This window comes from Harpia harpyja, chromosome 13, assembly GCF_026419915.1.
Source record: "Harpia harpyja isolate bHarHar1 chromosome 13, bHarHar1 primary haplotype, whole genome shotgun sequence".
Taxonomy (NCBI): Eukaryota; Metazoa; Chordata; class Aves; order Accipitriformes; family Accipitridae; genus Harpia; species Harpia harpyja.
In genome coordinates, this window is record NC_068952.1 from 19,219,085 (window position 1) to 19,241,262 (window position 22,178).

The window sequence follows — 22,178 nt, forward strand, 5'->3', positions numbered from 1 at the left end:
AGCAGAGATCCCCACTGCTGCTGTGCCTGTAGATAGGGCGCCAAGGCACCGTAAAGATCAGCAAGAGCTTTCAGGGCTGGGCCCTTCCTTGTGGGAGAATTAGCCGGACGTTTGCCTTTTCGGCAAGAGGCGCTGCCGTGGCCGAGCGCCATGAGATCTTGTGTCTCTGGGAAAGCACAGATCCCCACTGCTGTTGTGCCTGTAGATAGGGCGGCAAGGCACCGTGAAGACCAGCACCAGCTTTCAGGGCTGCGACCTTCCTTGTGGGAGCAGGAGTCGGACGTTTGCCTTTTCGGAAAGAGGCTCTGCTGAGGACGAGCACCATGAGATGTGCTGTCTCTATGAAAGCACAGATCCCCACTGCTCTTGTGCCTGTAGATAGGGCACCAAGGGAAGGTGAAGAGCAGCACCAGCTTTCAGGGCTGCGACCTTCCTTGTGGGAGAAGGAGTCGGACGTTTGCCTTTTCGGAAAGAGGCTCTGCCGAGGACGAGCACCATAAGATGTGCTGTCTCTAGGAAAGCAGAGATCCCCACTACTCTTGTGCCTGTAGATAGGGCGCCAAGGGTAGGTGAAGACCAGCACCAGCTTTCAGGGCTGCGAGCTTCCTTGTAGGAGAAGGAGTCGGACATTTGCCTTTTTGGAAAGAGGCACTGCTGAGGACGAGCACCATGAGATGTGCTGTCTCTAGGAAAGCACAGATCCCCACTGCTCTTGTGCCTGTAGATAGGGCACCAAGGGAAGGTGAAGACGAGCAGCAGCTTTCAGGGCTGCGACCTTCCTTGTGGGAGCAGGAGTCGGACGTTTGCCTTTTCGGAAAGAGGCTCTGCTGAGGACGAGCACCATGAGATGTGCTGTCTCTATGAAAGCACAGATCCCCACTGCTCTTGTGCCTGTAGATAGGGCACCAAGGGAAGGTGAAGAGCAGCACCAGCTTTCAGGGCTGCGACCTTCCTTGTGGGAGAAGGAGTCGGACGTTTGCCTTTTCGGAAAGAGGCTCTGCCGAGGACGAGCACCATAAGATGTGCTGTCTCTAGGAAAGCAGAGATCCCCACTACTCTTGTGCCTGTAGATAGGGCGCCAAGGGTAGGTGAAGACCAGCACCAGCTTTCAGGGCTGCGAGCTTCCTTGTAGGAGAAGGAGTCGGACGTTTGCCTTTTTGGAAAGAGGCACTGCTGAGGACGAGCACCATGAGATGTGCTGTCTCTAGGAAAGCAGAGATCCCCACTGCTTTTATGCTTGTGAATAAGCTGCATGGGGAAGGTGAAGACCAGCAGCAGCTTTCAGGGCTGTGACCTTCCTTGTGGGAGAAGGAGTCGGACGTTTGCCTTTTTGGAAAGAGGCACTGCTGAGGACGAGCACCATGAGATGTGCTGTCTCTAGGAAAGCACAGATCCCCACTGCTGTTATGCTTGTGAATAAGCTGCATGGGGAAGGTGAAGAGCTGCACCAGCTTTCAGGGCTGCGACCTTCCTTGTGGGAGAAGGAGTCGGACGTTTGCCTTTTCGGAAAGAGGCTCTTGAGGGGACGAGCACCATGAGATGTGCTGTCTCTAGGAAAGCAGAGATCCCCAGAGCTGTTGTGCCTGTGAATAAGCTGAATGGGGAAGTTGAAGACCAGCAGCAGCTTTCAGGGCTGCGACCTTCCTTGTGGGAGAAGGAGTCGGACGTTTGCCTTTTCGGAAAGAGGCTCTGAGGAAGATGAGCGCCATGAGATGTGCTGTCTCTAGGAAAGCACAGATCCCCACTACTCTTGTGCCTGTAGATAGGGCGCCAAGGCAAGGTGAAGACCAGCACCAGCTTTCAGGGCTGTGAGCTTCCTTGTGGTAGAAGGAGTCGGACGTTTTCCTTTTCGGAAATAGGCTCTGCCGAGTACGAGCACCATGAGATGTGCTGTCTCTAGGAAAGCAGAGATCCCCACTGCTGTTATACTTGTGAATAAGCTGCATGGGGAAGGTGAAGAGCAGCACCAGCTTTCAGGGCTGCGACCTTCCTTGTGGGAGAAGGAGTCGGACGTTTGCCTTTTCGGAAAGAGGCTCTGCCGAGGACGAGCACCATGAGATGTGCTGTCTCTAGGAAAGCACAGATCCCCACTGCTCTTGTGCCTGTAGATAGGGCACAAAGGAAAGGTTAAGAGCAGCAACAGCTTTCAGGGCTGCGACCTTCCTTGTGGGAGCAGGAGTCGGACGTTTGCCTTTTCGGAAGGAGGCTCTGCCGAGGACGAGCACCATGAGATGTGCTGTCTCTAGGAAAGCACAGATCCCCACAGCTGTTGTGCTTGTGAATAAGCTGCATGGGGAAGGTGAAGAGCTGCACCAGCTTTCAGGGCTGCGACCTTCCTTGTGGGAGAAGTAGTTGGACGTTTCCCTTTTTGGAAAGAGGCTCTGCAGAGGACGAGCACCATGAGATGTGCTGTCTTTAAGAAAGCAGAGATCCCCACTGCTGTTATGCTTGTGAATAAACTGCATGGGGAAGGTTAAGACCAGCAGCAGCTTTCAGGGCTGCGACCTTCCTTGTGGGAGAAGGAGTCGGACATTTGCCTTTTCGGAAAGAGGCTCTTGCGAGGACGAGCACCATGAGATGTGCTGTCTCTAGGAAAGCACAGATCCCCAGAGCTGTTGTGCTTGTGAATAAGCTGCATGGGGAAGGTGAAGACCAGCACCAGCTTTCAGGGCTGCGACCTTCCTTGTGGGAGAAGGAGTCGGACGTTTTCCTTTTCGGAAAGAGGCTCTGCCGAGGACGAGCACCATGAGATGTGCTGTCTCTACGAAAGCACAGATACCCACTGCTGTTATGCTTGTGAATAAGCTGCATGGGGAAGGTGAAGACCAGCAGCAGCTTTCAGGGCTGCGACCTTCCTTGTGGGAGAAGGAGTCGGACGTTTGACTTTTCAGAAAGAGGCTCTGCTGAGGACGAGCACCATGAGATGTGCTGTCTCTAGGAAAGCACAGATCCCCACTGCTGTTGTGCCTGTAGATAGGGCGCCAAGGGAAGGTGAAGACCAGCACCAGATTTCAGGGCTGGGCCCTTCCTTGTGGGAGAAGGAGTCGGACGTTTGCCTTTTCGGAAAGAGGCTCTGAGGAGGATGAGCGCCATGAGATGTTGCGTCTCTGGGAAAGCAGAGATCCCCACTGCTGCTGTGCCTGTCGATAGGGCGCCAAGGCACCGTGAAGATCAGCAAGAGCTTTCAGGTCTGGGCCCTTTCTTGTGGGAGAATTAGCCGGACGTTTGCCTTCTCGGCAAGAGGCTCTGCCGCGGCCGAGCGCCATGAGATCTTGTGTCTATGAGAAAGCACAGATCCCCACTGCTCTTGTGCCTGTAGATAGGGCGCCAAGGCACCGTGAAGAGCAGCAAGAGCTTTCAGGGCTGTGCCCTTCCTTGTGGGAGAAGGAGCCGGACGTTTGCCTTTTCGGCAAGAGGCTCTGCCGCGGCCGAGCGCCATGAGATCTTGTGTCTCTAGGAAAGCACAGATCCCCACTGCTGTTGTGCTTGTGAATAAGCTGCATGGGGAAGGTGAAGAGCTGCACCAGCTTTCAGGTCTGCGACCTTCCTTGTGGGAGAAGTAGTTGGACGTTTGCCTTTTCGGAAAGAGGCTCTGCCGAGGACGAGCACCATGAGATGTGCTGTCTCTAGGAAAGCACAGATCCCCACTGCTGTTATGCTTGTGAATAAACTGCATGGGGAAGGTGAAGACCAGCACCAGCTTTCAGGGCTGCGACCTTCCTTGTGGGAGAAGGAGTCGGACGTTTGCCTTTTCGGAAAGAGGCTCTGAGGAGGACGAGCGCCATGAGATGTGCTGTCTCTAGGAAAGCACAGATCCCCAGTGCTCTTGTGCCTGTAGATAGGGCGCCAAGGGAAGGTGAAGACCAGCAGCAGCTTTCAGGGCTGCGACATTCCTTGTGGGAGAAGGAGTCGGACGTTTGCCTTTTCGGAAAGAGGCTCTGCCGAGGAAAGCACCATGAGGTGTGCTGTCTCTAGGAAAGCACAGATCCCCACTGCTATTATGCTTGTGAATAATCTGCATGGGGAAGGTGAAGAGCTGCACCAGCTTTCAGGGCTGCGAGCTTCCTTGTGGGAGAAGGAGTCGGACGTTTGCCTTTTCGGAAAGAGCCTCTGCCGAGGACGAGCACCATGAGATGTGCTGTCTCTAGGAAAGCACAGATCCCCAGAGCTGTTGTGCTTGTGAATAAGCTGCATGGGGAAGGTGAAGACCAGCACCAGCTTTCAGGGCTGCGACCTTCCTTGTGGGAGAAGGAGTCGGACGTTTGCCTTTTTGGAAAGAGCCTCTGCTGAGGACGAGCACCATGAGATGTGCTGTCTCTAGGAAAGCACAGATCCCCAGAGCTGTTGTGCTTGTGAATAAGCTGAATGGGGAAGTTGAAGACCAGCAGCAGCTTTGAGGGCTGCGACCTTCCTTGTGGGAGAAGGAGACGGACGTTTGCCTTTTCGGAAAGAGGCTCTGAGGAAGATGAGCACCATGAGATGTGCTGTCTCTAGGAAAGCACAGATCCCCAGTGCTGTCGTGCCTGTAGATAGGGCGCCAAGGGAAGGTGAAGACCAGCAGCAGCTTTCAGGGCTGCGACCTTCCCTGTGGGAGAAGGAGTCGGACGTTTGCCTTTTCGGAAAGAGGCTCTGCCGAGGACGAGCACCATGAGATGTCCTGTCTCTAGGAAAGCACAGATCCCCACTGCTGTTGTGCTTGTGAATAAGCTGCATGGGGAAGGTGAAGACCAGCACCAGCTTTCAGGGCTGCGACCTTCCTTGTGGGAGCAGGAGTCGGACGTTTGCCTTTTCGGAAAGAGGCTCTGCCGAGGACGAGCACCCTGAGATGTGCTGTCTTTAGGAAAGCAGAGATCCCCAGTGCTGTTGTGCCTATAGATAGGGCACCAAGGGAAGGTGAAGACCAGCAGCAGCTTTCAGGGCTGCGACCTTCCTTGTGGGAGAAGGAGTCGGACGTTTGCCTTTTTGGAAAGAGGCACTGCTGAGGACGAGCACCATGAGATGTGCTGTCTCTAGGAAAGCACAGATCCCCACTGCTCTTTTGCTTGTGAATAAGCTGCATGGGGAAGGTGAAGAGCTGCACCAGCTTTCAGGGCTGCGACCTTCCTTGTGGGAGAAGGAGTCGGACGTTTGCCTTTTCGGAAGGAGGCTCTGCCGAGGACGAGCACCATGAGATGTGCTGTCTCTAGGAAAGCAGAGATCCCCACTGCTGTTGTGCTTGTGAATAAGCTGCATGGGGAAGGTGAAGATCTGCACCAGCTTTCAGGGCTGCGACCTTCCTTGTGGGAGAAGGAGTCGGACGTTTGCCTTTTCGGAAAGAGGCTCTGCCGAGGACGAGCACCATGAGATGTGCTGTCTCTAGGAAAGCAGAGATCCCAAGTGCTGTTCTGCCTGTAGATAGGGCACCAAGGGAAGGTGAAGACCAGCAGCAGCTTTCAGGGCTGCGAGCTTCCTTGTGGGAGAAGGAGTCGGACATTTGCCTTTTCGGAAAGAGGCTCTTGAGGGGACGAGCACCATGAGATGTGCTGTCTCTAGGAAAGCACAGATCCCCAGAGCTGTTGTGCTTGTGAATAAGATGAATGGGGAAGTTGAATACCAGCAGCAGCTTTCAGGGCTGCGACCTTCCTTGTCGGAGAAGGAGTCGGACGTTTTCCTTTTCGGAAAGAGCCTCTGCCGAGGACGAGCACCATGAGATGTGCTGTCTCTAGGAAAGCACAGATCCCCAGAGCTGTTGTGCTTTTGAATAAGTTGCATGGGGAAGGTGAAGAGCTGCACCAGCTTTCAGGGCTGCGACCTTCCTTGTGGGAGAAGGAGTCGGACGTTTGCCTTTTTGGAAAGAGGCTCTGCCGAGGACGAGCACCATGAGATGTGCTGTCTCTAGGAAAGCAGAGATCCCCACTGCTGTTATGCTTGTGAATAAGCTGCATGGGGAAGGTGAAGACCAGCAACAGCTTTCAGGGCTGCGACCTTCCTTGTGGGAGAAGGAGTCGGACGTTTTCCTTTTCGGAAAGAGGCTCTGCCGAGGACGAGCACCATGAGATGTGCTGTCTCTAGGAAAGCACAGATCCCCACTGCTCTTGTGCCTGTAGATAGGGCACAAAGGGAAGGTTAAGACCAGCAGCAGCTTTCAGGGCTGCGACCTTCCTTGTTGGAGAAGGAGTCGGATGTTTGCCTTTTCAGAAAGAGGCTCTGCCGAGGACGAGCACCATGAGATGTGCTGTCTCTAGGAAAGCACAGATCCCCAGTGCTCTTGTGCCTGTAGATAGGGCACAAAGGGAAGGTCAAGAGCAGCACCAGCTTTCAGGGCTGCGACCTTCCTTGTGGGAGCAGGAGTCGGACGTTTGACTTTTCGGAAAGAGGCTCTGCCGAGGACGAGCACCATGAGATGTGCTGTCTCTAGGAAAGCACAGATCCCCAGAGCTGTTGTGCTTGTGAATAAGCTGCATGGGGAAGGTCAAGAGCAGCACTAGCTTTCAGGGCTGCGACCTTCCTTGTGGGAGAAGGAGTCGGACGTTTTCCTTTTCGGAAAGAGGCTCTGCCGAGGAAAGCACCATGAGATGTGCTGTCTCTAGGAAAGCACAGATCCCCACTGCTGTTATACTTGTGAATAAGCTGCATGGGGAAGGTGAAGAGCAGCACCAGATTTCAGGGCTGCGACCTTCCTTGTGGGAGAAGGAGTTGGACATTTGCCTTTTCGGAAAGAGGCTCTGCCGAGGACGAGCACCATGAGATGTGCTGTCTCTAGGAAAGCACAGATCCCCACTGCTGTTGTGCTTGTGAATAATCTGCATGGGGAAGGTGAAGAGCTGCACCAGCTTTCAGGGCTGCGAGCTTCCTTGTGGGAGAAGAAGTCGGACGTTTGCCTTTTCGGAAAGAGGCTCTGAGGAGGATGAGCGCCATGAGATGTGCTGTCTCTAGGAAAGCACAGATCCCCAGTGCTGTTGTGCCTGTAGATAGGGCGCCAAGGGAAGGTGAAGACCAGCACCAGCTTTCATGGCTGCGACCTTCCTTGTGGGAGAAGGAGTCGGACGTTTTCCTTTTCGGAAAGAGGCTCTGCCGAGGAAAGCACCATGAGATGTGCTGTCTCTAGGAAAGCAGAGATCCCCACTGCTGTTATGCTTGTGAATAAGGTGCATGGGGAAGGTGAAGAGCTGCACCAGCTTTCAGGGCTGCGAGCTTCCTTGTGGGAGCAGGAGTCGGACGTTTTCCTTTTCGGAAAGAGGCTCTGCCGAGGAAAGCACCATGAGATGTGCTGTCTCTAGGAAAGCACAGATCCCCACTGCTGTTGTGCTTGTGAATAAGCTGCATGGGGAAGGTGAGAGCTGCACCAGCTTTCAGGGCTGCGAGCTTCCTTGTGGGAGAAGGAGTCGGACGTTTGCCTTTTCGGAAAGAGGCTCTGAGGAGGTTGAGCGCCATGAGATGTGCTAATCTAGGAAAGCACAGATCCCCACTGCTCTTGTGCCTGTAGATAGGGCGCCAAGGGAAGGTGAAGACCAGCACCAGCTTTCAGGGCTGGGCCCTTCCTTGTGGGAGAAGGAGTCGGACGTTTGCCTTTTCGGAAAGAGGCTCTGAGGAGGATGTGCGCCATGAGATGTTGCGTCTCTGGGAAAGCACAGATCCCCACTGCTGTTGTGCCTGTAGATTGGGCGCCAAGTGTAGGTGAAGATCAGCAAGAGCTCTCAGGGCTGTGCCCTTCCTTGTGGGAGAAGGAGCCGGACGTTTGCCTTTTCGGCAAGAGGCTCTGCCGCGGCCGAGCGCCATGAGATGTTGCGTCTCTGGGAAAGCACAGATCCCCACTGCTGTTGTGCCTGTCGATAGGGCGCCAAGGCACCGTGAAGAGCAGCAAGAGGTTTCAGGGCTGGGCCCTTCCTTGTGGGAGAAGGAGCCGGACGTCTGCCTTTTCGGCAAGAGGCTCTGCCGCGGCCGAGCGCCATGAGATGTTGCGTCTCTGGGAAAGCACAGATCCCCACTGCTGTTGTGCCTGTAGATAGGGCGCCAAGGCACCGTGAAGAGCAGCAAGAGCTTTCAGGGCTGGGCCCTTCCTTGTGGGAGAAGGAGCCGGACGTTTGCCTTTTCGGCAAGAGGCTCTGCCGCGGCCGAGCGCCATGAGATGTTGCGTCTCTGGGAAAGCACAGATCCCCACTGCTGCTGTGCCTGTAGATAGGGCGCCAAGGCACCGTGAAGAGCAGCAAGATCTTTCAGGGCTGGGCCCTTCCTTGTCGGAGAAGGAGCCGGACGTTTGCCTTTTCAGCAAGAGGCTCTGCCGCGGCCGAGCGCCATGAGATCTTGTGTCTCTGGGAAAGCACAGATCCCCACTGCTGTTGTGCCTGTAGATAGGGCGCCAAGGTACCGTGGAAGAGCAGCAATCGCTTTCAGGGCTGGGCCCTTCCTTGTGGGAGAAGGAGCAGGACGTTTGCCTTCTCGGCAAGAGGCTCTGCCGCGGCCGAGCGCCATGAGATGTTGCGTCTCTGGGAAAGCACAGATCCGCACTGCTGTTGTGCCTGTAGATAGTGCGCCAAGGGTAGGTGAAGAGCAGCAAGAGCTTTCAGGGCTGGGCCCTTCCTTGTGGGAGAAGGAGCCAGACGTTTGCCTTTTCGGCAAGAGGCTCTGCTGCGGCCGAGCGCCATGAGATCTTGCGTCTCTGGGAAAGCACAGATCCCCACTGCTGTTGTGCCTGTAGATAGGGCGCCAAGGCACCGTTAAGAGCAGCAAGAGCTTTCAGGGCTGGGCCCTTCCTTGTGGGAGAAGGAGCCGGATGTTTGCCTTTTCGGCAAGAGGCTCTGCCGCGGCCGAGCGCCATGAGATCTTGCGTCTCTGGGAAAGCACAGATCCCCACTGCAGTTGTGCCTGTAGATAGTTCGCCAAGGGTAGGTGAAGAGCAGCAAGAGCTTTCAGGGCTGGGCCCTTCCTTGTGGGAGAAGGAGCCGGACGTTTGCCTTTTCGGCAAGAGGCTCTGCCGCGGCCGAGCGCCATGAGATGTTGCGTCTCTGGGAAAGCACAGATCCCCACTGCTGTTGTGCCTGTAGATAGGGTGCCAAGGCACCGTGAAGAGCAGCAAGAGCTTTCAGGGCTGTGCCCTTCCTTGTGGGAGAAGGAGCCGGACGTTTGTCTTTTCGGCAAGAGGCTCTGCTGTGGCCGAGCGCCATGAGATGTTGCGTCTCTGGGAAAGCACAGATCCCCACTGCTGTTGTGCCTGTAGATAGTGCGCCAAGGGTAGGTGAAGAGCAGCAACAGCTTTCAGGGCTGGGCCCTTCCTTGTGGGAGAATTAGCCGGACGTTTGCCTTTTCGGCAAGAGGCGCTGCCGCGGCCGAGCGCCATGAGATCTTGCGTCTCTGGGAAAGCACAGATCCCCAGTGCTGTTGTGCCTGCAGATAGGGCGCCAAGGCACCGTGAAGAGCAGCAAGAGCTTTCAGGGCTGTGCCCTTCCTTGTGGGAGAAGGAGCCGGACGTTTGCCTTTTCGGCAAGAGGCTCTGCCGCGGCCGAGCGCCATGAGATGTTGTGTCTCTGGGAAAGCACAGATCCCCACTGCTGTTGTGCCTGTCGATAGGGCGCCAAGGGTAGGTGAAGAGCAGCAACAGCTTTCAGGGCTGGGCCCTTCCTTGTGGGAGAATTAGCCGGACGTTTGCCTTTTCGGCAAGAGGCGCTGCCGCGGCCGAGCGCCATGAGATGTTGCGTCTCTGGGAAAGCACAGATCCCCACTGCTGTTGTGCCTGTAGATAGTGCGCCAAGGCACCGTGAAGAGCAGCAAGAGCTTTCAGGGCTGGGCCCTTCCTTGTGGGAGAAGGAGCCGGACGTTTGCCTTTTCGGCAAGAGGCTCTGCCGCGGCCGAGCGCCATGAGATCTTACGTCTCTGGGAAAGCACAGATCCCCACTGCTGTTGTGCCTGTAGATAGGGCGCCAAGGCACCGTGAAGAGCAGCAAGAGCTTTCAGGGCTGGGCCCTTCCTTGTGGGAGAAGGAGCCGGACGTTTGCCTTTTTGGCAAGAGGCTCTGCCGTGGCCGAGCGCCATGAGATGTTGCGTCTCTGGGAAAGCACAGATCCCCACTGCTGTTGTGCCTGTAGATAGGGCGCCAAGGCACCGTGAAGAGCAGCAAGAGCTTTCAGGGCTGGGCCCTTCCTTGTGGGAGAAGGAGCCGGACGTTTGCCTTTTCGGCAAGAGGCTCTGCCGCGGCCGAGCGCCATGAGATCTTGCGTCTCTGGGAAAGCACAGATCCCCACTGCTGTTGTGCCTGTAGATAGTGCGCCAAGGCACCGTGAAGAGCAGCAAGAGCTTTCAGGGCTGGGCCCTTCCTTGTGGGAGAAGGAGCCGGACGTTTGCCTTTTCAGCAAGAGGCTCTGCCGCGGCCGAGCTCCATGAGATCTTGTGTCTCTGGGAAAGCACAGATCCCCACTGCTGTTGTGCCTGTAGATAGGGCGCCAAGGCACCGTGGAAGAGCAGCAAGAGCTTTCAGGGCTGGGCCCTTCCTTGTGGGAGAAGGAGCCGGACGTTTGCCTTTTCGGCAAGAGGCTCTGCCGCGGCCGAGCGCCATGAGATGTTGCGTCTCTGGGAAAGCACAGATCCCCACTGCTGTTGTGCCTGTCGATAGGGCGCCAAGGCACCGTGAAGAGCAGCAAGAGGTTTCAGGGCTGGGCCCTTCCTTGTGGGAGAAGGAGCCGGACGTCTGCCTTTTCGGCAAGAGGCTCTGCCGCGGCCGAGCGCCATGAGATGTTGCGTCTCTGGGAAAGCACAGATCCCCACTGCTGTTGTGCCTGTAGATAGGGCGCCAAGGCACCGTGAAGAGCAGCAAGAGCTTTCAGGGCTGGGCCCTTCCTTGTGGGAGAAGGAGCCGGACGTTTGCCTTTTCGGCAAGAGGCTCTGCCGCGGCCGAGCGCCATGAGATGTTGCGTCTCTGGGAAAGCACAGATCCCCACTGCTGCTGTGCCTGTAGATAGGGCGCCAAGGCACCGTGAAGAGCAGCAAGATCTTTCAGGGCTGGGCCCTTCCTTGTCGGAGAAGGAGCCGGACGTTTGCCTTTTCAGCAAGAGGCTCTGCCGCGGCCGAGCTCCATGAGATCTTGTGTCTCTGGGAAAGCACAGATCCCCACTGCTGTTGTGCCTGTAGATAGGGCGCCAAGGCACCGTGGAAGAGCAGCAAGAGCTTTCAGGGCTGGGCCCTTCCTTGTGGGAGAAGGAGCAGGACGTTTGCCTTCTCGGCAAGAGGCTCTGCCGCGGCCGAGCGCCATGAGATGTTGCGTCTCTGGGAAAGCACAGATCCGCACTGCTGTTGTGCCTGTAGATAGTGCGCCAAGGGTAGGTGAAGAGCAGCAAGAGCTTTCAGGGCTGGGCCCTTCCTTGTGGGAGAAGGAGCCGGACGTTTGCCTTTTCGGCAAGAGGCTCTGCTGCGGCCGAGCGCCATGAGATCGTGCGTCTCTGGGAAAGCACAGATCCCCACTGCTGTTGTGCCTGTAGATAGGGCGCCAAGGCACCGTTAAGAGCAGCAAGAGCTTTCAGGGCTGGGCCCTTCCTTGTGGGAGAAGGAGCCGGATGTTTGCCTTTTCGGCAAGAGGCTCTGCCGCGGCCGAGCGCCATGAGATCTTGCGTCTCTGGGAAAGCACAGATCCCCACTGCAGTTGTGCCTGTAGATAGTTCGCCAAGGGTAGGTGAAGAGCAGCAAGAGCTTTCAGGGCTGGGCCCTTCCTTGTGGGAGAAGGAGCCGGACGTTTGCCTTTTCGGCAAGAGGCTCTGCCGCGGCCGAGCGCCATGAGATGTTGCGTCTCTGGGAAAGCACAGATCCCCACTGCTGTTGTGCCTGTCGATAGGGCGTCAAGGGTAGGTGAAGAGCAGCAAGAGCTTTCAGGGCTGGGCCCTTTCTTGTGGGAGAAGGAGCCGGACGTTTGCCTTTTCGGCAAGAGGCTCTGCCGCGGCCGAGCGCCATGAGATGTTGCGTCTCTGGGAAAGCACAGATCCCCACTGCTGTTGTGCCTGTAGATAGGGTGCCAAGGCACCGTGAAGAGCAGCAAGAGCTTTCAGGGCTGTGCCCTTCCTTGTGGGAGAAGGAGCCGGACGTTTGTCTTTTCGGCAAGAGGCTCTGCCGTGGCCGAGCGCCATGAGATGTTGCGTCTCTGGGAAAGCACAGATCCCCACTGCTGTTGTGCCTGTAGATAGTGCGCCAAGGGTAGGTGAAGAGCAGCAACAGCTTTCAGGGCTGGGCCCTTCCTTGTGGGAGAATTAGCCGGACGTTTGCCTTTTCGGCAAGAGGCGCTGCCGCGGCCGAGCGCCATGAGATCTTGCGTCTCTGGGAAAGCACAGATCCCCAGTGCTGTTGTGCCTGTAGATAGGGCGCCAAGGCACCGTGAAGAGCAGCAAGAGCTTTCAGGGCTGTGCCCTTCCTTGTGGGAGAAGGAGCCGGACGTTTGCCTTTTCGGCAAGAGGCTCTGCCGCGGCCGAGCGCCATGAGATGTTGTGTCTCTGGGAAAGCACAGATCCCCACTGCTGTTGTGCCTGTCGATAGGGCGCCAAGGGTAGGTGAAGAGCAGCAACAGCTTTCAGGGCTGGGCCCTTCCTTGTGGGAGAATTAGCCGGACGTTTGCCTTTTCGGCAAGAGGCGCTGCCGCGGCCGAGCGCCATGAGATGTTGCGTCTCTGGGAAAGCACAGATCCCCACTGCTGTTGTGCCTGTAGATAGGGCGCCAAGGCACCGTGAAGAGCAGCAAGAGCTTTCAGGGCTGTGCCCTTCCTTGTGGGAGAAGGAGCCGGACGTTTGCCTTTTCGGCAAGAGGCTCTGCCGCGGCCGAGCGCCATGAGATGTTGTGTCTCTGGGAAAGCACAGATCCCCACTGCTGTTGTGCCTGTCGATAGGGCGCCAAGGCACCATGAAGAGCAGCAAGAGCTTTCAGGGCTGGGCCCTTCCTTGTGGGAGAAGGAGCGGGACGTTTGCCTTCTCGGCAAGAGGCTCTGCCGCGGCCGAGCGCCATGAGATGTTGCGTCTCTGGGAAAGCACAGATCCCCACTGCTCTTGTGCCTGTAGATAGGGCGCCAAGGCACCATGAAGAGCAGCAAGAGCTTTCAGGGCTGGGCCCTTCCTTGTGGGAGAAGGAGCCGGACGTTTGCCTTCTCGGCAAGAGGCTCTGCCGCGGCCGAGCGCCATGAGATGTTGCGTCTCTGGGAAAGCACAGATCCCCACTGCTGTTGTGCCTGTAGATAGGGCGCCAAGGCACCATGAAGAGCAGCAAGAGCTTTCAGGGCTGGGCCCTTCCTTGTGGGAGAAGGAGCCGGACGTTTGCCTTCTCGGCAAGAGGCTCTGCCGCGGCCGAGCGCCATGAGATGTTGCGTCTCTGGGAAAGCACAGATCCCCACTGCTGTTGTGCCTGTAGATTGGGCGCCAAGTGTAGGTGAAGATCAGCAAGAGCTCTCAGGGCTGTGCCCTTCCTTGTGGGAGAAGGAGCCGGACGTTTGCCTTTTCGGCAAGAGGCTCTGCCGCGGCCGAGCGCCATGAGATGTTGCATCTCTGGGAAAGCACAGATCCCCACTGCTGTTGTGCCTGTCGATAGGGTGCCAAGGCACCGTGAAGAGCAGCAAGAGGTTTCAGGGCTGGGCCCTTCCTTGTGGGAGAAGGAGCCGGACGTTTGCCTTTTCGGCAAGAGGCTCTGCCGCGGCCGAGCGCCATGAGATGTTGCGTCTCTGGGAAAGCACAGATCCCCACTGCTGTTGTGCCTGTAGATAGGGCGCCAAGGCACCGTGAAGAGCAGCAAGAGCTTTCAGGGCTGGGCCCTTCCTTGTGGGAGAAGGAGCCGGACGTTTGCCTTTTCGGCAAGAGGCTCTGCCGCGGCCGAGCGCCATGAGATCTTGCGTCTCTGGGAAAGCACAGATCCCCACTGCTGTTGTGCCTGTAGATAGTGCGCCAAGGCACCGTGAAGAGCAGCAAGAGCTTTGAGGGCTGGGCCCTTCCTTGTGGGAGAAGGAGCCGGACGTTTGCCTTTTCGGCAAGAGGCTCTGCCGCGGCCGAGCGCCATGAGATCTTGCGTCTCTGGGAAAGCACAGATCCCCACTGCTGTTGTGCCTGTAGATAGGGCGCCAAGGCACCGTGAAGAGCAGCAAGAGCTTTCAGGGCTGGGCCCTTCCTTGTGGGAGAAGGAGCCGGACGTTTGCCTTTTTGGCAAGAGGCTCTGCCGTGGCCGAGCGCCATGAGATGTTGCGTCTCTGGGAAAGCACAGATCCCCACTGCTGTTGTGCCTGTAGATAGGGCGCCAAGGCACCGTGAAGAGCAGCAAGAGCTTTCAGGGCTGGGCCCTTCCTTGTGGGAGAAGGAGCCGGACGTTTGCCTTTTCGGCAAGAGGCTCTGCCGCGGCCGAGCGCCATGAGATGTTGCGTCTCTGGGAAAGCACAGATCCCCACTGCTGCTGTGCCTGTAGATAGGGCGCCAAGGCACCGTGAAGAGCAGCAAGATCTTTCAGGGCTGGGCCCTTCCTTGTCGGAGAAGGAGCCGGACGTTTGCCTTTTCAGCAAGAGGCTCTGCCGCGGCCGAGCTCCATGAGATCTTGTGTCTCTGGGAAAGCACAGATCCCCACTGCTGTTGTGCCTGTAGATAGGGCGCCAAGGCACCGTGGAAGAGCAGCAAGAGCTTTCAGGGCTGGGCCCTTCCTTGTGGGAGAAGGAGCAGGACGTTTGCCTTCTCGGCAAGAGGCTCTGCCGCGGCCGAGCGCCATGAGATGTTGCGTCTCTGGGAAAGCACAGATCCGCACTGCTGTTGTGCCTGTAGATAGGGCGCCAAGGGTAGGTGAAGAGCAGCAAGAGCTTTCAGGGCTGGGCCCTTCCTTGTGGGAGAAGGAGCCGGACGTTTGCCTTTTCGGCAAGAGGCTCTGCCGCGGCCGAGCGCCATGAGATGTTGCGTCTCTGGGAAAGCACAGATCCCCACTGCTGTTGTGCCTGTAGATAGGGCGCCAAGGCACCGTTAAGAGCAGCAAGAGCTTTCAGGGCTGGGCCCTTCCTTGTGGGAGAAGGAGCCGGATGTTTGCCTTTTCGGCAAGAGGCTCTGCCGCGGCCGAGCGCCATGAGATCTTGCGTCTCTGGGAAAGCACAGATCCCCACTGCTGTTGTGCCTGTAGATAGGGCGCCAAGGCACCGTGAAGAGCAGCAAGAGCTTTCAGGGCTGGGCCCTTCCTTGTGGGAGAAGGAGCCGGACGTTTGCCTTTTCGGCAAGAGGCTCTGCCGCGGCCGAGCGCCATGAGATGTTGCGTCTCTGGGAAAGCACAGATCCCCACTGCTGTTGTGCCTGTAGATAGGGCGCCAAGGCACCGTGAAGAGCAGCAAGAGGTTTCAGGGCTGGGCCCTTCCTTGTGGGAGAAGGAGCCGGACGTTTGCCTTTTCGGCAAGAGGCTCTGCCGCGGCCGAGCGCCATGAGATGTTGCGTCTCTGGGAAAGCACAGATCCCCACTGCTGTTGTGCCTGTAGATAGGGTGCCAAGGCACCGTGAAGAGCAGCAAGAGCTTTCAGGGCTGTGCCCTTCCTTGTGGGAGAAGGAGCCGGACGTTTGTCTTTTCGGCAAGAGGCTCTGCCGTGGCCGAGCGCCATGAGATGTTGCGTCTCTGGGAAAGCACAGATCCCCACTGCTGTTGTGCCTGTAGATAGGGCGCCAAGGCACCGTGAAGAGCAGCAAGAGCTTTCAGGGCTGGGCCCTTCCTTGTGGGAGAATTAGCCGGACGTTTGCCTTTTCGGCAAGAGGCGCTGCCGCGGCCGAGCGCCATGAGATCTTGCGTCTCTGGGAAAGCACAGATCCCCAGTGCTGTTGTGCCTGTAGATAGGGCGCCAAGGCACCGTGAAGAGCAGCAAGAGCTTTCAGGGCTGTGCCCTTCCTTGTGGGAGAAGGAGCAGGACGTTTGCCTTTTCGGCAAGAGGCTCTGCCGCGGCCGAGCGCCATGAGATGTTGTGTCTCTGGAAAAGCACAGATCCCCACTGCTGTTGTGCCTGTCGATAGGGCGCCAAGGGTAGGTGAAGAGCAGCAACAGCTTTCAGGGCTGGGCCCTTCCTTGTGGGAGAATTAGCCGGACGTTTGCCTTTTCGGCAAGAGGCGCTGCCGCGGCCGAGCGCCATGAGATGTTGCGTCTCTGGGAAAGCACAGATCCCCACTGCTGTTGTGCCTGTAGATAGGGCGCCAAGGCACCGTGAAGAGCAGCAAGAGCTTTCAGGGCTGGGCCCTTCCTTGTGGGAGAAGGAGCCGGACGTTTGCCTTTTCGGCAAGAGGCTCTGCCGCGGCCGAGCGCCATGAGATGTTGTGTCTCTGGGAAAGCACAGATCCCCACTGCTGTTGTGCCTGTCGATAGGGCGCCAAGGCACCATGAAGAGCAGCAAGAGCTTTCAGGGCTGGGCCCTTCCTTGTGGGAGAAGGAGCGGGACGTTTGCCTTCTCGGCAAGAGGCTCTGCCGCGGCCGAGCGCCATGAGATGTTGCGTCTCTGGGAAAGCACAGATCCCCACTGCTCTTGTGCCTGTAGATAGGGCGCCAAGGCACCATGAAGAGCAGCAAGAGCTTTCAGGGCTGGGCCCTTCCTTGTGGGAGAAGGAGCCGGACGTTTGCCTTCTCGGCAAGAGGCTCTGCCGCGGCCGAGCGCCATGAGATGTTGCGTCTCTGGGAAAGCACAGATCCCCACTGCTGTTGTGCCTGTAGATAGGGAGCCAAGGCACCATGAAGAGCAGCAAGAGCTTTCAGGGCTGGGCCCTTCCTTGTGGGAGAAGGAGCCGGACGTTTGCCTTCTCGGCAAGAGGCTCTGCCGCGGCCGAGCGCCATGAGATGTTGCGTCTCTGGGAAAGCACAGATCCCCACTGCTGTTGTGCCTGTAGATTGGGCGCCAAGTGTAGGTGAAGATCAGCAAGAGCTCTCAGGGCTGTGCCCTTCCTTGTGGGAGAAGGAGCCGGACGTTTGCCTTTTCGGCAAGAGGCTCTGCCGCGGCCGAGCGCCATGAGATGTTGCATCTCTGGGAAAGCACAGATCCCCACTGCTGTTGTGCCTGTCGATAGGGTGCCAAGGCACCGTGAAGAGCAGCAAGAGCTTTCAGGGCTGGGCCCTTCCTTGTGGGAGAAGGAGCCGGACGTTTGCCTTTTCGGCAAGAGGCTCTGCCGCGGCCGAGCGCCATGAGATGTTGCGTCTCTGGGAAAGCACAGATCCCCACTGCTGTTGTGCCTGTAGATAGGGCGCCAAGGCACCGTGAAGAGCAGCAAGAGCTTTCAGGGCTGGGCCCTTCCTTGTGGGAGAAGGAGCCGGACGTTTGCCTTTTCGGCAAGAGGCTCTGCCGCGGCCGAGCGCCATGAGATCTTGCGTCTCTGGGAAAGCACAGATCCCCACTGCTGTTGTGCCTGTAGATAGTGCGCCAAGGCACCGTGAAGAGCAGCAAGAGCTTTCAGGGCTGGGCCCTTCCTTGTGGGAGAAGGAGCCGGACGTTTGCCTTTTCGGCAAGAGGCTCTGCCGCGGCCGAGCGCCATGAGATCTTGTGTCTCTGGGAAAGCACAGATCCCCACTGCTGTTGTGCCTGTAGATAGGGCGCCAAGGCACCGTTAAGAGCAGCAAGAGCTTTCAGGGCTGGGCCCTTCCTTGTGGGAGAAGGAGCAGGACGTTTGCCTTCTCGGCAAGAGGCTCTGCCGCGGCCGAGCGCCATGAGATCTTGCGTCTCTGGGAAAGCACAGATCCCCACTGCTGTTGTGCCTGTAGATAGGGCGCCAAGGCACCGTGAAGAGCAGCAAGAGCTTTCAGGGCTGGGCCCTTCCTTGTGGGAGAAGGAGCCGGACGTTTGCCTTTTTGGCAAGAGGCTCTGCCGTGGCCGAGCGCCATGAGATGTTGCGTCTCTGGGAAAGCACAGATCCCCACTGCTGTTGTGCCTGTAGATAGGGCTCCAAGGCACCGTGGAAGAGCAGCAAGAGCTTTCAGGGCTGGGCCCTTCCTTGTGGGAGAAGGAGCCGGACGTTTGCCTTTTCGGCAAGAGGCTCTGCCGCGGCCGAGCGCCATGAGATCTTGCGTCTCTGGGAAAGCACAGATCCCCACTGCTGTTGTGCCTGTAGATAGTGCGCCAAGGGTAGGTGAAGAGCAGCAACAGCTTTCAGGGCTGGGCCCTTCCTTGTGGGAGAAGGAGCTGGACGTTTGCCTTTTCGGCAAGAGGCGCTGCCGCGGCCGAGCGCCATGAGATGTTGCGTCTCTGGGAAAGCACAGATCCCCACTGCTGTTGTGCCTGTCGATAGGGCGCCAAGGGTAGGTGAAGAGCAGCAACAGCTTTCAGGGCTGGGCCCTTCCTTGTGGGAGAATTAGCCGGACGTTTGCCTTTTCGGCAAGAGGCGCTGCCGCGGCCGAGCGCCATGAGATGTTGCGTCTCTGGGAAAGCACAGATCCCCACTGCTGTTGTGCCTGTAGATAGGGCGCCAAGGCACCGTGAAGAGCAGCAAGAGCTTTCAGGGCTGTGCCCTTCCTTGTGGGAGAAGGAGCCGGACGTTTGCCTTTTCGGCAAGAGGCTCTGCCGCGGCCGAGCGCCATGAGATGTTGTGTCTCTGGGAAAGCACAGATCCCCACTGCTGTTGTGCCTGTCGATAGGGCGCCAAGGCACCATGAAGAGCAGCAAGAGCTTTCAGGGCTGGGCCCTTCCTTGTGGGAGAAGGAGCGGGACGTTTGCCTTTTCGGCAAGAGGTTCTGCCGCGGCCGAGCGCCATGAGATGTTGCGTCTCTGGGAAAGCACAGATCCCCACTGCTCTTGTGCCTGTAGATAGGGCGCCAAGGCACCATGAAGAGCAGCAAGAGCTTTCAGGGCTGGGCCCTTCCTTGTGGGAGAAGGAGCCGGACGTTTGCCTTCTCGGCAAGAGGCTCTGCCGCGGCCGAGCGCCATGAGATGTTGCGTCTCTGGGAAAGCACAGATCCCCACTGCTGTTGTGCCTGTAGATAGGGCGCCAAGGCACCATGAAGAGCAGCAAGAGCTTTCAGGGCTGGGCCCTTCCTTGTGGGAGAAGGAGCCGGACGTTTGCCTTCTCGGCAAGAGGCTCTGCCGCGGCCGAGCGCCATGAGATGTTGCGTCTCTGGGAAAGCACAGATCCCCACTGCTGTTGTGCCTGTAGATTGGGCGCCAAGTGTAGGTGAAGATCAGCAAGAGCTCTCAGGGCTGTGCCCTTCCTTGTGGGAGAAGGAGCCGGACGTTTGCCTTTTCGGCAAGAGGCTCTGCCGCGGCCGAGCGCCATGAGATGTTGCATCTCTGGGAAAGCACAGATCCCCACTGCTGTTGTGCCTGTCGATAGGGTGCCAAGGCACCGTGAAGAGCAGCAAGAGGTTTCAGGGCTGGGCCCTTCCTTGTGGGAGAAGGAGCCGGACGTTTGCCTTTTCGGCAAGAGGCTCTGCCGCGGCCGAGCGCCATGAGATCTTGCGTCTCTGGGAAAGCACAGATCCCCACTGCTGTTGTGCCTGTAGATAGGGCGCCAAGGCACCGTGAAGAGCAGCAAGAGCTTTCAGGGCTGGGCCCTTCCTTGTGGGAGAAGGAGCCGGACGTCTGCCTTTTCGGCAAGAGGCTCTGCCGCGGCCGAGCGCCATGAGATGTTGCGTCTCTGGGAAAGCACAGATCCCCACTGCTGTTGTGCCTGTAGATAGGGCGCCAAGGCACCGTGAAGAGCAGCAAGAGCTTTCAGGGCTGGGCCCTTCCTTGTGGGAGAAGGAGCCGGACGTTTGCCTTTTCGGCAAGAGGCTCTGCCGCGGCCGAGCGCCATGAGATGTTGCGTCTCTGGGAAAGCACAGATCCCCACTGCTGCTGTGCCTGTAGATAGGGCGCCAAGGCACCGTGAAGAGCAGCAAGATCTTTCAGGGCTGGGCCCTTCCTTGTCGGAGAAGGAGCCGGACGTTTGCCTTTTCAGCAAGAGGCTCTGCCGCGGCCGAGCTCCATGAGATCTTGTGTCTCTGGGAAAGCACAGATCCCCACTGCTGTTGTGCCTGTAGATAGGGCGCCAAGGCACCGTGGAAGAGCAGCAAGAGCTTTCAGGGCTGGGCCCTTCCTTGTGGGAGAAGGAGCAGGACGTTTGCCTTCTCGGCAAGAGGCTCTGCCGCGGCCGAGCGCCATGAGATGTTGCGTCTCTGGGAAAGCACAGATCCGCACTGCTGTTGTGCCTGTAGATAGTGCGCCAAGGGTAGGTGAAGAGCAGCAAGAGCTTTCAGGGCTGGGCCCTTCCTTGTGGGAGAAGGAGCCGGACGTTTGCCTTTTCGGCAAGAGGCTCTGCTGCGGCCGAGCGCCATGAGATCTTGCGTCTCTGGGAAAGCACAGATCCCCACTGCTGTTGTGCCTGTAGATAGGGCGCCAAGGCACCGTTAAGAGCAGCAAGAGCTTTCAGGGCTGGGCCCTTCCTTGTGGGAGAAGGAGCCGGATGTTTGCCTTTTCGGCAAGAGGCTCTGCCGCGGCCGAGCGCCATGAGATCTTGCGTCTCTGGGAAAGCACAGATCCCCACTGCAGTTGTGCCTGTAGATAGTTCGCCAAGGGTAGGTGAAGAGCAGCAAGAGCTTTCAGGGCTGGGCCCTTCCTTGTGGGAGAAGGAGCCGGACGTTTGCCTTTTCGGCAAGAGGCTCTGCCGCGGCCGAGCGCCATGAGATGTTGCGTCTCTGGGAAAGCACAGATCCCCACTGCTGTTGTGCCTGTCGATAGGGCGTCAAGGGTAGGTGAAGAGCAGCAAGAGCTTTCAGGGCTGGGCCCTTTCTTGTGGGAGAAGGAGCCGGACGTTTGCCTTTTCGGCAAGAGGCTCTGCCGCGGCCGAGCGCCATGAGATGTTGCGTCTCTGGGAAAGCACAGATCCCCACTGCTGTTGTGCCTGTAGATAGGGTGCCAAGGCACCGTGAAGAGCAGCAAGAGCTTTCAGGGCTGTGCCCTTCCTTGTGGGAGAAGGAGCCGGACGTTTGTCTTTTCGGCAAGAGGCTCTGCCGTGGCCGAGCGCCATGAGATGTTGCGTCTCTGGGAAAGCACAGATCCCCACTGCTGTTGTGCCTGTAGATAGTGCGCCAAGGGTAGGTGAAGAGCAGCAACAGCTTTCAGGGCTGGGCCCTTCCTTGTGGGAGAATTAGCCGGACGTTTGCCTTTTCGGCAAGAGGCGCTGCCGCGGCCGAGCGCCATGAGATCTTGCGTCTCTGGGAAAGCACAGATCCCCAGTGCTGTTGTGCCTGTAGATAGGGCGCCAAGGCACCGTGAAGAGCAGCAAGAGCTTTCAGGGCTGTGCCCTTCCTTGTGGGAGAAGGAGCCGGACGTTTGCCTTTTCGGCAAGAGGCTCTGCCGCGGCCGAGCGCCATGAGATGTTGTGTCTCTGGGAAAGCACAGATCCCCACTGCTGTTGTGCCTGTCGATAGGGCGCCAAGGGTAGGTGAAGAGCAGCAACAGCTTTCAGGGCTGGGCCCTTCCTTGTGGGAGAATTAGCCGGACGTTTGCCTTTTCGGCAAGAGGCGCTGCCGCGGCCGAGCGCCATGAGATGTTGCGTCTCTGGGAAAGCACAGATCCCCACTGCTGTTGTGCCTGTAGATAGGGCGCCAAGGCACCGTGAAGAGCAGCAAGAGCTTTCAGGGCTGTGCCCTTCCTTGTGGGAGAAGGAGCCGGACGTTTGCCTTTTCGGCAAGAGGCTCTGCCGCGGCCGAGCGCCATGAGATGTTGTGTCTCTGGGAAAGCACAGATCCCCACTGCTGTTGTGCCTGTCGATAGGGCGCCAAGGCACCATGAAGAGCAGCAAGAGCTTTCAGGGCTGGGCCCTTCCTTGTGGGAGAAGGAGCGGGACGTTTGCCTTCTCGGCAAGAGGCTCTGCCGCGGCCGAGCGCCATGAGATGTTGCGTCTCTGGGAAAGCACAGATCCCCACTGCTCTTGTGCCTGTAGATAGGGCGCCAAGGGTAGGTGAAGAGCAGCAAGAGCTTTCAGGGCTGGGCCCTTCCTTGTGGGAGAAGGAGCCGGACGTTTGCCTTCTCGGCAAGAGGCTCTGCCGCGGCCGAGCGCCATGAGATGTTGCGTCTCTGGGAAAGCACAGATCCCCACTGCTGTTGTGCCTGTAGATAGGGCGCCAAGGCACCATGAAGAGCAGCAAGAGCTTTCAGGGCTGGGCCCTTCCTTGTGGGAGAAGGAGCCGGACGTTTGCCTTCTCGGCAAGAGGCTCTGCCGCGGCCGAGCGCCATGAGATGTTGCGTCTCTGGGAAAGCACAGATCCCCACTGCTGTTGTGCCTGTAGAT